Here is a 17,654-nt window from a genome sequence, read left to right as displayed (position 1 = left end):
TGTGGGTCAGAGTTATTACATGGGGGGGGGGGTCGTGAGCTGTCCGCCTCCATCCCAAACCCTGCTTTGCCTCCAGCATTTGTAATGGGGTTAATATATTTAACAGTGGTTTTAATTTATAAGGGGGGGGGGTTGCACTCAGAGGCTTGTTATGTGAAAGGGGTCACCAGTACAAAAGTTTGAGAACCACTGGCCTAGACCTACTTAACTAGATACTTTCCTGACTTATAGAGCAGGGGTGGACAAAGTTTTTGGCCTAAGGGCCACATCTGGGTATAAAAATTGTATGGCGGGCCATGAATGCTCACCAAATTGGGGGTTGGGGTGCGGGATCCAGCTGGGGATGCAGGCTCTGGAGTGGGGCCAGAAATGATGAGTTCAGGGTGTGGGAGGGGGCTCTGTGCTGGGGGTAGGTGAGGGCTCTGGCTGGGGGTGTGGGCTTTGGGGTAGGGCTGGGGATGAGGGGTTTGGGATGCAGGAGGGTGCTCCAGGCTGGGACCGAGGGATTCGGAGGGTGGGATGGGGATTGAGGGCTCCAGCTGGGGGTGCAGGCTCTGGGGTGGGGCTGGGGATGAGGAGTTTGGTGTGCAGGAGGGGGATCAGGGCTGGGGCAGGGGGTTGGGGCACAGGGGAGAGGCTCAGGGGTGCAGGTTCTGGGCAGCACTTACCTCAAGCAGCTCCCTGAAGCAGCGGCATGTCCCTCCTATGGCTCCTACACAGAGGCGCAGCCAGGCAGCTCTGCGCATTGCCCTGTCCGCAGGTGCCACTCCCGCAGCTCCCAGAAGCAGCTGCATGCCCGCCTATGGCTCCTACATGGAGGCATGGCGCCAGCCATGTAGCTCTGCGCGGTGCCCCGTCCACAGGTGCCGCCCCTGCAGCTCCCATTGCCCACGGTTCCTGGCCAATGGGAGCTGCGTGGGGCAGCACTTGGGGCAGGGGCAGTGTGTGGAGAGCTCCCTGGTTGCCCCTACGTGTAGGAGCTGGAGGGGGGATATGCCACTGCTTCCGGGAGCTGCGTGGCAAGCCCCCGACCCCGCTCCCCAGCTGGAGCACCACAGCGGGGCAAGCCCCTGATTCCGCTCCCCAGTGGGAGCTCCAGGGTCGTATTAAAAGGCCTGAGGAGTTGGATGCGGCCCACGGGCCGTAGTTTGCCCACCCTTGTTATAGAGCAATGCTCACCCAAAGTCCTTCCAGTGTTTTAAAGCCAGGCTTGGTCCTGATCCTTTTTCCATGAAATGAGTCACATTGCCTGCTTCCCTCCTCTAGATATCACTCAACACTCCATTCTCTTTACTCCTAAACAGGATCCCCTCCTACAGTTTATTTCTTCTTGTAAGTTTCCTGTCGTGAAGATTTCACAATCTCTTGATTAGCATTTTGATTCAGCATGGAAACAGGCATACATTGTGAGACATGCAAGGCCCAATATGCACCTGACCACGCAGAGAGAGAAGTGTTTGTTGCCTCCTGCTTGAAAGGAACCTCACAGACATGTCACCTCCTGGTTAAACAGCCTTGAGAACATATTTTAGGAGTTGTGTCTAAACAGAAAATTATCCATCCATACATTTTACATTGATTTTGATTTCCAGTGGCTCTTGATAGAGACCTCATATGCCACCTGTTAGTGAAGTAAGCATATATCTGACTGTGGTGGGGCACACTCACCCTTTCATCCAGCTGTGATGTCACCAGGAACCTCAGCTCCAGCATCTCCTACTGGTCATCTGCCTCTGGCTCCAGGTCTTCCATGGCTCAAACCTCCAGCCAACTCAAAGTTCAAACATCTTCCAGGGTATCAAGAACAAATTCAAATGAATCTGGATAATTCTGCTGCTGTTTGAGCTACTGAAGTCTTCTCCTTCTATTTGCAAAATCCTAGATCTCAGGACTTCCCTTGCAGGAGCCTATGCTGCCCCAGTAGCATGCTGCCCCCATTATATACTGTCTGTTACCCAAACCCCAAGTTTCAGGCTGCTGCGGGTTTTATAGCCCCACAGCCAAGCCCCACGAGCCTGAGTCAGCTGACACAGGCCAGCTGTGGGTGTCAGTATGCCCAGAGAGACTTGTCTCCTCTGAAGTCTTCCCAACTGAGCTCCTCCAGTCTACTTATTATGGCTCAGCTCCACCCTTTCTGGCCAGGAGACAATTAGCTACTCCCCTCCCCAGGTACAGACCATGACTAAGTGATTGTATTTCCTACGCTTGTAGGTGATGAGCTGAAGACCCATCACATATCCACCCCTCTATCACGCTCCCTTCTCTGCTACTGTATGGGGCTCTGCAGTCACTCCAGCTTTTTCCTCTAAGTCATGTACCTGGGTGAACAAATGACTTTCATCTAGCACATCTTCATAATGTTCTTTCCAGTATTCTCTATCTTGGATATGTATTTGCAGGGCCTCCTTTGCAGCATTCTCTTGAAGTTTTCAGATCTGTGTACTCCCAACAGCAGGTCCAGCCTTCTGCAGGTCACCTTTGGGGCAGCAGGTGTCAAATTCATTTCATATGGTGACCTGATCCAATACCCCGTCACTTGGCAATGGCCACATTCAGCAAAAGTGATTAAAATAGAAATAGATAAAGATAAAGCATGGTGGTAATTACTTTATTTAAATTTTTATTTGAAGGGGAGTCTGCCAGTCTACCTGCCACAATAGACATTCACCCTTTGACTTATTTGGAGTTTCTTTTTCTTTGACTGGCCAGGTTGGAGTATCTACTCTCCAGCTGGTGTGTAAGCACTCTTCAGTGCCATTTCCGCTTGCCTGGATATGTACCAACTTCCACCAGACTTGTACTTCTAAAGCCCCTCCTAACGACGACAAAGTGGTTCTATGCTTCTGTGCGAAGTTTTGCTGGATTGCTTTACCAGAGTCTGGACTATAGCATTGTGATTTGTAGAGTGCACTAGTGCGTTGCACTCCAACTCCTTCACGTGGACCTGCTGACATGCACTTAATGTTCGAGAATGCACATTGATGTAGTCCTGTTTGAAACATACAAAGAGGGAGGGAAAAGGGACGCTAGCAGGACATATATACAGTTTTATTATAAAGTTCCAACAGTCCTGCAATCTAGCCATCATTAACTTGCTGATTTCCTAGAGGTGTTGAGGTGCAGGTGGGAATTGTTGAAGGAGAGGGTAGTGGTTGAATGCTGCTTGCATTTGTTCTTCAATTTACCTTCTGGACACAGACAACCTGCATATTCAAACTTTAACTATTGGTCTTCAGTGCTTCTTCAGCAAGGAACAGATCCAGCCAATAGTCCTGTTCCTTCTGAGCCTTATGGTGAACAGTTGGTGTACGCAAGCACCTACCTACTGGCTAGAGTACCGTTTTTGCCTACCGAAAGGTACAACAAAGCAGGGTAGACAAGGGAACCAACTGACGCAGCCAAATGGGCCGTGAAGTGCATAATGGTGCAGCAAAACTTTATCCTAAATACTAGCTATTTTCAGTAATACTAAAAAGACCATCAGAAGGCAGAAGAGAAAAAGGGACAAAGAGGTTCCCTATCTGAGCTCACTGGGTGAGGGTAGTGCATCTCTGAAGTGTGGGCACATATAACCTACTGGAAAGTAACTCTCAGTACCTCATGCTAGCTGAATGTGCATGAGAGGTCAGGATTCATAGGTCAGGGTGGCGTGGTGGCATCATCTGTTTGATGGGCAGATCTGGTGTAACAGCTGGCTCTGGTAGAGAACACTGCCTCAGATCTCAGGAGAACATGCACATAATGGAGGTCACTCAGATGTTGAACAATTTCAAAATACTTGCAAAGAGTCAAGAAACCAGTAAAAACTCCTCATGTAAGACACTAGGCTGAGAAACTTCCTGGGAAAAGGGACAAAACAAAAGAACCAATCAGCCAGCACATCATCTGAGCCCTGAACCTCCTCCCTCAGCAGGCAAAGCTTCCGTAGACTGGAATGGTGGATCAGATTCCAGGCAGAGAAGACAGTTTGTGCTGGAGAATCCTGTTCCCTGAGAGAGGAACTGTGGAGAGCATACTCTGAATCCTGCTCCTCTGCAAAAAAAACTCACTGACGCTCTTCCCCTCACAGCATTTCCCCTGGGGAAATGGGAGCAGTGTCATGGAGTCACCGGGCGATGCTCTGGAACTACTCCATATGAAGCCAGTCAGGACTCTGGGGGAACATGCCTCCTCTCTCTGAGCATACTGTCTCCAGGGCAAGAAGCTTACACAGCTTCGACTTTCCTGGGTCTGACCTCGGAGCATTCAGCATCCCCTTCCACACTGTGCGCTTCCTGCAGCGAGTCCGCACAGGCAGGGCTCCTGGGGAAGCCAGAGGGCCCTGCACCCCAACTCCGCAGTCAGACGTGACTCTCAGCCAGCCAGTAAAACAGAAGGTTTATTAGATGACAGGAACATGGTCTAAAACAGAGCTTGTAGGTACAGAGAACAGGTCCCCTCAGTCAGGTCCATCCCACCCGTCTCTGGGCCTCCCTCCATTTCCCCAGCCAGCTCTAAAATGAAGCCCCCTCCAGCCCCTCCTTTGGCCTTTGTCTCTTTTCCAGACCAGGAGGCCACCTGATCCCTTTGTTCTCCAACACCTTCAGTTGGCACCTTTACAGGGGAGGGGCCCAGGCCATCAGTTGCCAGGAGACAGGATGTCGGCCATTCTCTGTGCATCTCACCTGCCTAGGGCTCTGCAACAATCACACACCCTTATCCCACCACCCAGATACTTAAGAAAGGCATGGGGAAACTGAGGCACTCACACAGTATTTGGAGAAAACATTAAGAACATTCCCACTTTGTCACAACCAGCAACAGGGTGCATGAGCACATGCTCCTGTTTTGAGGAGACATGCTGTCCTTCGCCAGAGAGTCACTCCTTGGTTAAGCACTGACTTGGCAATGCCTCTTCAGGAGCAGGATGGCTTTAGAGAAGAATGGATACTTGTCTCTGCCATGGCTGAAGGAGAATATCATCCTACTGAATGGAGTTCTGATAGCCCTTCACAGATGGTGCCCAGGCCAACCTTGTCCCAGATCCAAAGGAGCTCCCCTCATATCCATCTGCAGTGAGGACCTGCATCATTGCTCAGAAGGAGTCGGTTGCAGCCCTGGGCTCCCTGATCTGTGTTTGTGTTGCTTCCTCTTTCTTTAACATCACAATCCCTCACTTCCAGAACCACCTCAGCTTTCCTTCCTCTAACCCTCCTGCTTCAGGGCAGAAGAATGCAGAAGTGAGGCTTCTTCATTTTCCAGTTGGGCCTTCAGCTTGAGTGCTCAACCCCAGCCATAGACGAGTCCTTGAGTCTCTCCAGCACTGAGACCCTGGCAGTGAAGAGAACTCAGGACAACTTTGCCTGAGTCAGAAGCCATATCAGCCAACTCCCTGGGCACAAGTGAGTTTAGTTGCTCCTGTCTCATGTGGGATTTGTATCCTCCATTGCAAATACAGTACACAGAGGAGACAGTACTCATTTGTAAGTAATGTAAAAGTGAACCTGTAGGACACAAGGCCTGTAGTTCTCTCCAGGTGTCTACTGATCCCCTCTGTTGGATGGGAAAGATCAGGAGTTGGGGATAGCTGGCTATATGGGGAAGCTGATTTGGCACCTAGTCAAGGATTATGTGAAAATAGATTACATTTTTTATTTTAACTTTCCTCACAGTGCCCATCCCCACTGAAGAAGAGCTACATGCCATCTTTGAAGCTTTCAAAACCATTTGAGCATATGGTTGGGGTTCTTCATTCCCATCTACCACAAACATACATGGATTTTGTTCTGATTTACCAAACCTCCCTGGGGGGTGCGACTAACTGTAAATTCAAGACCCAGCGAATATTATGACAGATATCCCAGGTCAAGTGCACATTCAAGAGAGCAGAAATTCTGGTAAGAGGAACCTACTGATGAAATGTGAAATCAGTTGCTTCAAAGACTGAACTTGCCTGGGTCTAATACCTGCAGCCATGGACTACTGACCAGCAAACCAGACCCTCCTTTGAATGAGGTGCTGTGACCAGGTAGCAGTAGTGAGTGCAAACAGGTACATGTGGTTACATTCAGCGTAAGTGTTTAATTGGTGACAACACGGATATGATAGCAGAGTTAGCACTACTTCTAAGTATTCAAAGACTTCCAGTGTTAACTCTTTCAGTGCCTGCCAGCACGGGTGCCGGTGTGTTCAGTCATTTGGAATGCTAGCTCTTGAGGAGACTGGCTGTGGAGGTACAAGGATGCTAGAAGCTAGAGGGAGCAGCAGTTACTGTCTTGACAACCACTAATGCAGAGAGACTGAAAACTATTGAGTTCCCCCTCCTCCAGTGATGCACTTCACATCATTGAACCTGATTCCGCATGCCTGACAGGATAACTATTTCTCTCAAGCCTTTGCCATCAAACCAGTTGGACCATAAAGGCCCTAGGGTGGTGGGGAAATGGGAAGGATAACTGCATGGAGGGAAGAGGCTGGCTCACTGAAAGGAGGGATGTCTCTACCTAACTTAAACAACAAGGAGTCTGGTGGCACCTTAAAGACTAACAGATTTATTTGGGCATAAGCTTTCGTGGGTAAAAACCTCACTTCTTCGGATGCTTCCTACCTAACTTAACTCTCTACAAATAAAACTAGAGATACTATTCATACTGTTATCTAAAGTCTGTTTATATTTAGCCAGTATGGGAATGGCATGCAAAACAACCAACCTTCCTCCCCACAGAGGAGCTGGCCATGAAGGAAGGGTGACTGGAGCCTACTCTGCTCAGGATTCTCCATCAGAGGGGCACAGACTGTGGAGTCTTACACTATGAGGTGTCACTTGAAGGGCTGAAGTCTGACAGATGAACCAGAGGCTCCTCAGTCATGGTGATCAGAAGTGAGTTTAGGAGGCTAAAGATAGTGATGAGGATTCAGCCTTCTTCCACTCTGGCAGAGCTCCAAACCACCACAGCATGTACGGTGGTTCCCCAGTTCCCCCCTTAGTGCACAACAGAAATTCTTCTGGCAATTGCTCAGATTTCACTTTTGCTGCAACAGCTCTGTTGTGTTGCAGTGAGAGAAACTGGATTTCAGCAGGGCTAACTTGGTAGTGACTTTTTGTTTCTCTGAAGTCAGCTGCCTATTGCCTGCTGCCAACTTCTAGCCACAGAAGTCGAACGCCCTATCATTTGAAGAGTCTGTATTTCAGGCTGCAGAAAATAGACATCCTCATTTCCGAAAGGTCACGCCAGTGCTAGTACAAAAATGTTCTCAGTAAACAGTGAAAAGCCCCAACGTATTTTTTTTCTTTCAACATCAAAACAAGTCCCTCCACACAAGCTCAAGTTTCAGCATTGCTCAGCTTCCCTGCCCTCTGCAGTGGGATGGGGTAAAGGGCAAGTCATCCCAACACCTCACCCCACAAGCCAGATGCAGTTGCAATATGCACCATTTTACCAGCCAATTGGGGAAGTTGAGTTTTCAGAAATATGTTGTGGCTTTTGAGAAAAGTACTAACTGACACAAACTCCCCAGCAATTTCATTCCTGCTTCAACCAAGGAGCGTGCCCGGCCGACACCCCTACCCCATCCTTGAGGCCAGAGGCAATTGGGTCAATTCTTTCAAACTCCCACTAAATTAGAGTGAACCCTATCAATCATACTGTTCCTTCCCTTCCCCATTCCTGGCACCATCCAATCAAAACTACCATGAGGAATGCTGTGCTTATGGCATTGCTCATACTGCAATGCTCCAGAAGGCTCATCTCACAGACTGAGAAATAAGCAATGGGGTAGAATATTTAAATTGGGAAACAGCTTCAATTTCTTGCATTTCAAGATATGCCATCCCTCTCCCTCAGCACTAGAGGGCACCCATTTCCTTCCTCTGTCAGAGTTGGCCCCTTTGAACTCCAAGTGGAAGTAAAGCTAAGGACTCAATGAGCCTCAGAAACTAAGATCTAGGGCTGTGCACTAGTCCAGCTATTCATATTCTGAGATTATTCAGTCATGTGACTGTATGGATTATTTCAGGTATGCACTAAGCACTCATCACTGCTATTGTAATTCTAATTTACTAAAGGGCAAAAGCAAAGACCCAATAAGAATTCCTCAGGAAACACAATTTTAAAAACCCACCTGTTTAATATTTGTAAAGCACTCTGGGATCCTGGGATGAAAAATGTCAAGTGCAAAATCCTTTTGTTATAGTGGATGAATATTTTTAGAAAGTTTGTGCAGCCATTTTATGAGTGGGGAGATATATGCATTCTCTGTTGTGAAAACAATCTTTGTGATTAAAAAATCATAGCGATAGCAAAATGGCTGAAGTCTGCAAGTAAGCAATTGGGCATGGAAGTAGTCATCATAGCCTTGGTCTGGAGAAAATTGGTTTCAGTTTGAGAAAGCAATGAGTGTTTGAAAAGTCAAGTCAAGCATGCACATCTTGCATGATAAAGGTGAGTAAGGATCTGAGCCAGCTCCCATTCAAGTCAAAACAAACACCTGTAAGGGTAAAGCATTGTCCGTACATCTGCTCTGCAGGTGAACAGACAGACATACGGAGAACTAAAACACATAGACAGGGTGACCTGCACGCCACAGGGCAATTCACTAGCAGTGTAAAACAGCCTAGTGCTTAGTTAGGAAATGGTACACTCAGTACAATGCCGCTCAAAGCTTGTTTACAGCAGGACAGTCAGGAAAATTTAGATGAATCAAATAAAGCTGATGAAGTATTCACCCACAAAAGCTTATGTTCCAATATGTCTTTTAATCTATAAGGTGCCACAGGACTCCTTGTTACTTTTTACAGATCCAGACTAACACTGCTACCCCTCTGATACAAATAAAGTTGTGAAGCTAATGTGCATTTAATCCTTGTCAAGATTCTCTTGTTCATAAATAAAGTGGATTTAGCTTAATCCTCCTTTGAGGATGACTCTGGTACTTCTGAATGACAGCATCCAGACAGGGGTTTAATGCACTTTCATAGAATATCAGGGTTGGAAGGGACCTCAGGAGGTCATCTAGTCCAACCCCCTGCTCAAAGGGGGACCAAGCCCCAGACAGATTTTTGCCCCATATCCCTAAACGGCCCCCTCAAGGATTGAGCTCACAACCCTGGGTTTAGCAGGCCAATGCACAAGCCACTGAGCTATCCTCCCCCTCCTTTCAGTTGCATTGACTTAACAGCTTTAACTGTCTTAACTTGCCTGACCCTCCCCCTGTAGACAAGTCCTCAAGCAGGGCTGCCACATATTGCACGTCTTTGTGACACTCACACGTTTGTCACCCGTTCCTGCAGCCCAGCAGAGAGGCTGAGTATTAGCTGAGCTTCACAAATGGCTTCAATTGCAGCTCGCAGCCACAAGAGCCCACTGTAGTGCCTGCTTCCCTATTGCATCACAGCTGGGAAGGAGCTACAACAACCAGTGGGGAGAGGTCCAGCCCCTCCCATTTTAATCCCAGCCAGTCCCCACCAGCACCCAACCCAGCTTCCCTTGACAGCTGCCATATGGCCCTCAGCTTTCCCCCAGCAGCTTCACCCCAACACCTGCAGCCAGTACCCAGTCATGCCTTCAGTTTCCCTTCCTGACATCCTCTCACCCCCAGCGACAGCTGCCAAGTTCTGTGCAGCGCCATGTCCACAGTGGCAAGATATATTCCCTTTGAGCTAAAGCTTAAGGTCACTTGCAAACTGACTTGTTAGTTTGCATAAGATGTCTCACATGGAGTGGCGCAAAACTGGGCAGCTCTGTTCAGGAAAGCTGTTCAGCCAATAAGGCTGGAGGGATGGATTTGCACTCAAGGGCAGGGCCGGCTCTAGGATTTTTGCCGCCCTAAGCAAAAACAATTTTGGCCGCCCCCCCCCCCCGTTTTTTAATTACCCCACCCCCCGCCCCGCCTCAACTTCGCCCCTTCCCCAAATTCCCAGCCCTGCCTCCTCCCCCCAGGCTCTCAAGTCTGGGAGGGAGGGAGGGAGGGAGGGGGAGCAGCGGCGTGCGAAACGGCCGCTCGGGATCTCCCCCTCCCTCCCAGGTTTGAGAGCCTGGGAGGGAGGGGGAGACTCCGAGTGGCCGCGGCGCGGGCACCGCTTCTCCCCCTCCCTCCCAGGCTCTCAAGTCTGAGAGGGAGGGGGAGCAGCGGCACGCGAAACGGCCGCTCGGGATCTCCCCCTCCCTCCCTCCCTCCCAGGCAGCAGCAGCGGAGGTGAGGTAGGGCGGCCGCGGCACATTTTTAGGGGCGGCATTCTGGCGCCGGCCATGCCGCCCCTAAAAATGTGCCGCCCCAAGCACCAGCTTGTTTTGCAGGTGCCTAGAGCCGGCCCTGCTCAAGGGCTATCCTCTGAAAGTGTAGTTGTGGCTGGGGCTGGTTCCCCAAACTGACATGGGCTCCCTCTCTTCCCTCCCAAGCCCAAACTAGCACAATCTCCAGCTGCTATCAAGCAGCCTAGTCCAAGACTGGCTGGGCCTTTTCACTGTTCACTAGTGGTCCCAACCTAACTCACATTAGCTGGATGTGAGCAGCACATAAGCTGCTGCTCCTCTTTACCTTCAAAGATCTGCATAAGTCAGCTCCCACTTGCATCTCCCCTTTCCTACCCTCTGCCCAAGCTTCTCTTCTGCCAAAATCAATTCAAGGAGACCGAGGGTCTACATTGCACCACGGAGCAAGCGTCAGAGCCCAGGCAGACAGACTTGCACAAGCGGGGCTCGAGCTAACGCACTAAAAATAGCAGTGTGGACATTGCAGCTCAGGCTCTTAAGCCCACCTAGCCTGCTGGGTCAGAGCGCAGGTAGCTTGCCCCAAGCCACAGCATCGACACTACTATTTTTAGTGCGTTAGCTCAAGCCGAGCGAGCTAATGTGAGTCTGTCTACCTGGGCTGGTAGGCACACTCCCAGCCACAGTGTAGACATACAGGGCCCGCTGCAGACCCAGGCAAATAGTTGATTCAAATTGTGAGGGGGGTTGCAGCACGAGAGCATGGCAGCAACAGGAGCTGGGAAGCCCTTGAAGCTGCCTCGGTCAGGGTCGTGGCTGCAGGACCAAGCAAGTAGGGGAATGGAGGATGGGTGGAGAGAAGCAGTATCCAGATGGTACAAGCTTCCCCCCTCCACCAGAAATGAACTCCAGTATCTCCACGTCCTGCCCCGCTTGTCTCAACAGGGGCTGTGGGCCAGGTAGCAACAAGACACAGTGGTTGAGCAATGAGCTCTGGCTTGCTCTCTGTGGTCTGGAGGACTCTGCCAGCAACAAAAATGAACACCACTGTTCTTCCCTTGGGATGACCCACCCACAGTAGGTTTGGTAGCCTGTATGAGCCAGCCGTGCCAGACACTGGGAAAGGGTACCTACTATCCACTCTAGGCACACTGCACCGAGCTTAAAAATACATAGCACACAATTCCAGCAGCAGCTCCTCTCAGCCACCTACCCTACAGCAAACCAGGGAATTTAGAAATTAAATCTACCCTCCCCCTACAATTGGCCATTCTCCCCAGTTTTGCTAACAGATTTGGGGTCAGGAAGGAATTTCTCCCCAGGTCACATTGGAAGGGACATTAGGGATTTTCCACCTTCCTCTGCAGCACAACTCACCTGCTAGGATCTGGGCATATCCCACCTAATCAATTCCCTGCCATGGCAGCGGCCTCAGGCATTGGAGCACCTGGGTCTCTCCTTTTCTCTGCCTGTGGCCACAACAGTTTAGTCTGTGGACTGAGATGCTTTGATTTAGCTGAAGTTGTTGGACTCTATGCAGGGGTATTTTAGTGGAATTCTCTGGCCTGTGTTATGCAGGTCATACCTGACGATTGAATGGTCCATTTTGGCCTAAACTCTATGACACCTTCTCTCTTGCTTTTCCTTGTGCCTGGCAGAGGCTACTGCTGGGCAGTTACCAAATGGTCTCCCTCAGAAAGCACCCAGAGACACAGCTGTGCATAGGATCCTCCAGCTCCAGAGCACACTTGGACACAAGGCCCAGTGATCTCTATAGGGGATTCAGAACCTAAATTCTGCAGCAGCTTCAAGTACATCCCAAAATGGGGGCTGGTTTGATTGCATTATTCACTTTCATATTTAATGCAGTCAGACCAACAGCCACCCCCTGTTGGATATTCAACTGACTTCTTTTTACACTCCTTCCCCCTTAACGTAGTCAGTGCACTGCAGGTTCTGTAATGACAGTGCACAGATGCATGGGGGAAAGGAGAAGCTACAGGATTTGGCAGCTGGGTTGGGGGCAGTTGGCACCCAGGAAAGAGTGGGAGGTGACTTGAGGTTCCAGAACAGCAGCTGGTCCAGAGGCCTGTTCTAAAATCAGAAGGAGTTATACTTCTTACCATAAACTGTAGGGCTGATGAGGTTTGTAAAACCCATCGATGCACTACGTCTACAACTGCAGGACAACTTTTTGAGATGGCAGGGGATCAACACCTTTTGCTGATGTGTTAACAAACCATCACTTGTCACTCACCCCCATCACAGCTCTTCTAAATGGGGTATGCAAAGCGGGGCAACTAGGGGACACAATGACTTTTGCGGTTGGCATGAGCTTCCACTTCCTCATCTTTGCTTTCGGTTCAGTTCTTTCCTGTTTCAGTGCGAGCAGCTGTCTGAACCAAAACCTCAGCCTGTACAGCTTTGCAGAGAAAGTGCATGACAGCAGGCCACCCTCTGCTTCTGTGTTGGAAGGCCAAACAAAGATGGCAATGTGATGGGAGGGTTGAGGTGGTTGAGCAGCAGCTAGTTTGACCTAAACATAAAAGTGGTGAAGTGGAAAGGAAAAGGTGGATGGTGGCTGAAGGCTGGGAGAAGAACATATACCTGGATTAAGAAGTCCCAGGACTTCTTGAGCTGGTGGTGGTGGTGGTAGTGATTGGCAGGGGCCATCACTGATAGGATGCTTCTGGCACGGCTGGGGACACTAAGAGCAGCAGAGGAGGGATTAACTGGTTCACAGTAGAATGCTGCACCTGCTTTTGTGGAGCATTTTGTGGTAAGTGCTGTCATACAGGACTCTTGGAAGGTCAGCACATCAAAGAGGGCCTGCCAGATCTATGGAACAGCACTGGCAGAGGTATTTCACCTGGCCTTGCTGATACACAAAGAAAAACTGATGTTGCTCGGATGGTGTTCAAAATCTCAGACAGTTAATGGACATGGAAGAATCCAGTGGGAAGGAACAAAAAACAAGACTGGAAAAATCATTAAATGAGAAATTTAATCACAAAGGCAGAGAAAGGAGCTGCAACTGAAGGCTGACGCAAGAGGCAAAAACACTGAATGTCTACAGTATCGATATTACAAAAGCACTAGTCTAAGAAATGCATGACAGGAAAGGTGATGCTGAGATAATACAGGAAGAGACTCACTAAGGGGACTATTTTTCTGCCAAGATCTATTTTAGGGGTTTCCTGTAATCCAAAGGTATTGGGGGAAAACCCCTAAGAATATATGCTCTAAACAGAAGTAGTATTAGCATCTAGCTAACTGCTGGAACTGAAAACATATGGGTGTATTTCTAGTGGGGACCTGCAGGGACTGGTTCTTAGCCCAATATTTAATTTTTTCAATGATCTGGAAGAAAACCAAGTATTGCTGATAAAGTTTGCATGTTGTCAGATTGGTGAGGTGCTAAATAAGGAGGGAAAGTGGCTGATACAGAGCCAGCTGAATTACTTGGTACACTGGGCACAGTCAAACAACATGCATCTTAATTAGGGATGTCAAGCAATTAAAAATTTTAATTGCGATTAATTGAGCGATTAAACAATAGAATACCATTTATTTAAATATTTTTGGATGTTCTCTACATTTTCAAATATATTGATTTCAATTACAACACAGAATACAAAGTGTACAGTGCTCACTTTATATTTATGTCCCTTCATGCTTCAACCACCATTCCAGAGGACACGCGTCCATGCTGATAACAGGTTCTGCTCGATAACCATCCAAAGCAGTGCAGACCGACACATGTTCATTTTCATCATCTGAGTCAGATGCCACCAGCAGAAGGTTGATTTTCTTTTTTGGTGGTTCGGGTTCTGTAGTTTCTGCATTGCAATGTTGCTCTTTTAAGACTTCTGAAAGCATGCTCTACACCTTGTCTCTCTCAGATTTTGGAAGGCACTTCAAATTCTTAAACCTTGGGTCGAGTGCTGTACCTATCTTTAGAAATCTCACATTGGTACCTCCTTTGTGTTTTGTCAAATCTGCAGTGAAAGTGTTCTTAAAACAAACAACATGTGCTGGGTCATCATCCGAGATACTGTAACATGAAATATATGTCAGAATACGGGTTATTAAAAAAAAAACACCCTCCCCAAGGAGTTCAGTCACAAATTTAATTAATGCATTATTTTTTTTAACGAGCATCATCAGCATGGAAGCATGCCCTCTGGAATGGTGGCCGAAGCATGAAGGGGCATACGAATGTTTAGCATAATTGGCACATAAATGTCTTGCAATGCCGGCTACAAAAGTGTCATAAGAACTCCTATTCTCACTTTCAGGTGACGTAAATAAGAAGCGGGCAGCATTATCTCCAATAAATGTAAACAAACGTGTTTGTCTTGGTGATTGGCTGAACAAGAAGTAGGACTGAGTGGACTTGTAAACTATAAAGTTTTACATTGTTTTGTTTTCGAGTGCAGATATGTAACAAAAAAAAATCTACATTTGTAAGTTGCACTTCCATGATAAAGAGATTACACTACAGTATTTGTATGAGGTGAACTGAAAAATACTATTTATTTTGTTTGCCATCGGTGCAAATATTTGTAATAAAAAATAATATACAGTGAGCACTTCAACTTTGTATGCTGCGTTGTAACTGAAATCGATATATTTGAAAATGTAGAAAAAAATCCAAAAATAAATTTCAATTGGTATTCTATTGTTTAATAGTGCGCTTAAAACTGCGATTAATTGCGATTAATTTTTTTGAGTTAATCGCGTGAGTTAACTGCGATTAATCGACAGCCCTAATCTTAATACACCGAAATGCCAGCTCATACATTCAGGAACAAAGAGCACAGGATCTACTTACAAGATGAGGGACTGCATTCTGGAAAGCAGTAACTGAAAAGGATTTAGGGGTCACAGTGGACAAACAAGTCATCATGAGCTCCCCAGGTGATGCTGTGGCAAGCAGGGTTAACACAATCCTGGGATATATAAACAGGGCAACATCAAGGTATTACTTCTGCATATGGCTATGGTGAGACCATTATTGGAACCCTATGTTGAGGTCTGGGGTCAACACTTAGAAACAATGTTGAAAAAATTGGAAGAAGGTTCAGAGAAGAGCTACAAGAATGACTCATGGTCTGGGAAATGTGTGTTAAAGTCAGGACTAAAGGAGATCTGCTTAGCTGATCAAAGACGAGGCCATTTGATCATGGTCTAAGTACACACCTGGGGAGAAGATCTGATACTAGAGCAGGACTCTCTCATCTAACAAAAGAGACTACAGCTCAGGATATTGGTAAATGAAACTTACAAATTATACAGTAGATGGAAGCCTCTTAGCTCATTAAGTGTGATCAGCTACTTCCCTGTGCCCCCTCAAACCTACACAGTGTGCCAGGAGTAACTTCCTTCCCAAGAGAGATGGTAATGGAGGGGGAACTTCTAATTCCAGTGAAGTGAAAGCACAACTGATGTCCTTTGCTGTGACAGCACTGCCCCCTGCTGGAAATAAGGCATAAATTTTTAACAAGTGAGGATAACTCACCATTGGAACAGTTTGTCGTGGTGGATTCTCCATTACTGGCAATTTTAAAATCAAGATTGGATGTTTTTTAAAGATCTGCTCTAGCTCAAAAGAAGTTGTTCTGGGGAGGTCCTGTAGCCTGTGTTATACAGGAGATGCTCACAAGGGTCCTTTCTGACCTTGGAATCCAGACAGGGCATTTCCCCCACCCATTACATATAAGCACTGAGCTTTGTGTATGATGCAGACAAACAAGCATTAAATAAGCTATAATGCAGCACAGTCCCCAGGCAAGAGGTGAACAAAGGATTTTGGATGAGACAAGAGGAGCTCATTCTGGCATCCTCTAGCTTGCACAGTAGCTTCCATGCAAAGGTTGAGAAATGTGCCTCGTACGCTCTGGCTTTACTACAGCAGGGCCTTGTGCAATCTCTGAGCTACCAAATCAGACACACTGTTTAGAAAAGAAAATAACCCCTGCCCTGCTTCGCCCCACTCCTCCCTCCCCTCCAATCCAGACTCTCCCATTGCCAAAGAAAGTTGGGGAGAGGCTTTGCAGATAGGATAGCAAAGCAGTTTGGTCTGGAATGACTGCATCTGAAATTTATCAAGTGTACTGACTTGCCAAATATTAATGCAAATGTCAAAATGTTCTGTGTGTACCATGAAATGGGTCATAGGTTCCCCTAAGAAACTGATTAACTTTATCTGGCTTTACCACTGACAGGCATTTATTAAATGGATGAACCTATTGCTGTTGTTCCTATGAATAAATTGTATGTGGGTCTTGGGAAGCTGGTAGCCCAGGTAATGTCTCAGTGACACACAGTGGCCAACTGACACGTAATCTTTGGAAGTTAAGATTGAGCAAGAAAAGTCTGGCCACACGTTGCTAAAATGGTATTTTCTGCATTGAGACATATTAAAGTAAACTCAAAGTCTGAGTCTCCTCCTCTTTTGGCTGACTTTGTGGTATATGGGATGTGATGGAATTTGAGTTAGATTCTTATCAAACAAAACTGAACCTGTAAAGCAGTATGGCTTCCCTCCTTAAACTAAACAGCAGAATATCCTAATGCTCTGTGGGAGGAGAGAGAAATGGACAGAATATAACAAACTAAACTTACCTTAATTCAGTATTTTGAACGGAGTAAAGACCTTGGGTGGGTCAGTTTACACCGCAAGTAAACAGCCCTTTAGCCCAAGTCCCACAAGCCTGAGTCAGCTGGCACTGGCCAGCTGTGGGTGTCTAATTGGAGTGTAGACAAAGCCTGAGAGACAGACCTCCCCCCCCTCCCCCCAACAGAAAAAGACTGCAACTAGTTAGTTAAGAGAAGAAACTAATAAGAGGAGCTAAGATACAGGTATAAAAAAAAGTGAGTGGCATAAAGAAAGTAAGTGAGGGTCTCCTATTGACCCTCTTAGCAAAGAGCACGGGGACCATGGGAGTAAAAGGAATGTCTTACCTGGGGAGCATGACCATTGTTTCTACTTCCCTCACTGATAAGTTGGTTTAATCTCTCAAACATTCTCCAGGTCTTTTCCCCTTTCTGCAGTGACAGCTGGGCCCTCTGATGGTTTTTTGAGACAAAGGGGAGCTCCCACCTTTGGCCCAAGCTAATGAAGCAGGCTGATCTGGCCCTAAACTCCCTCTTCTTTTCTTTGCTCAGGCTACAACCTTCGCTTCTCTCTATGAATATGTCTATGCTACAAGCACTACAGTGGCACAGCTATGCTGCTGTAGTATAGATACTAAAGCAACAGAAGGGTTTTTTCCCATTGCTGTAGTAAATCCACCACCTTTGATGGGGTACGAAGGTTAACAAAAGAATTCTTCCATCAATTTAGCTGCATCTGCCATGGGGATTAGGTCGACCTAACTACATCACAGAGGGCATGACATTTTTCACAGCCCTGAGCAATGTCACTAAATTGGCCTAAATTTTAGGTGTAAACCAGACCTGAGA

This window comes from Terrapene carolina, unplaced genomic scaffold, assembly GCF_002925995.2.
Source record: "Terrapene carolina triunguis isolate 2854851 unplaced genomic scaffold, T_m_triunguis-2.0 Scaffold210, whole genome shotgun sequence".
NCBI classification, from domain to species: Eukaryota; Metazoa; Chordata; order Testudines; family Emydidae; genus Terrapene; species Terrapene triunguis.
This window is presented reverse-complemented; position numbering follows the sequence as displayed.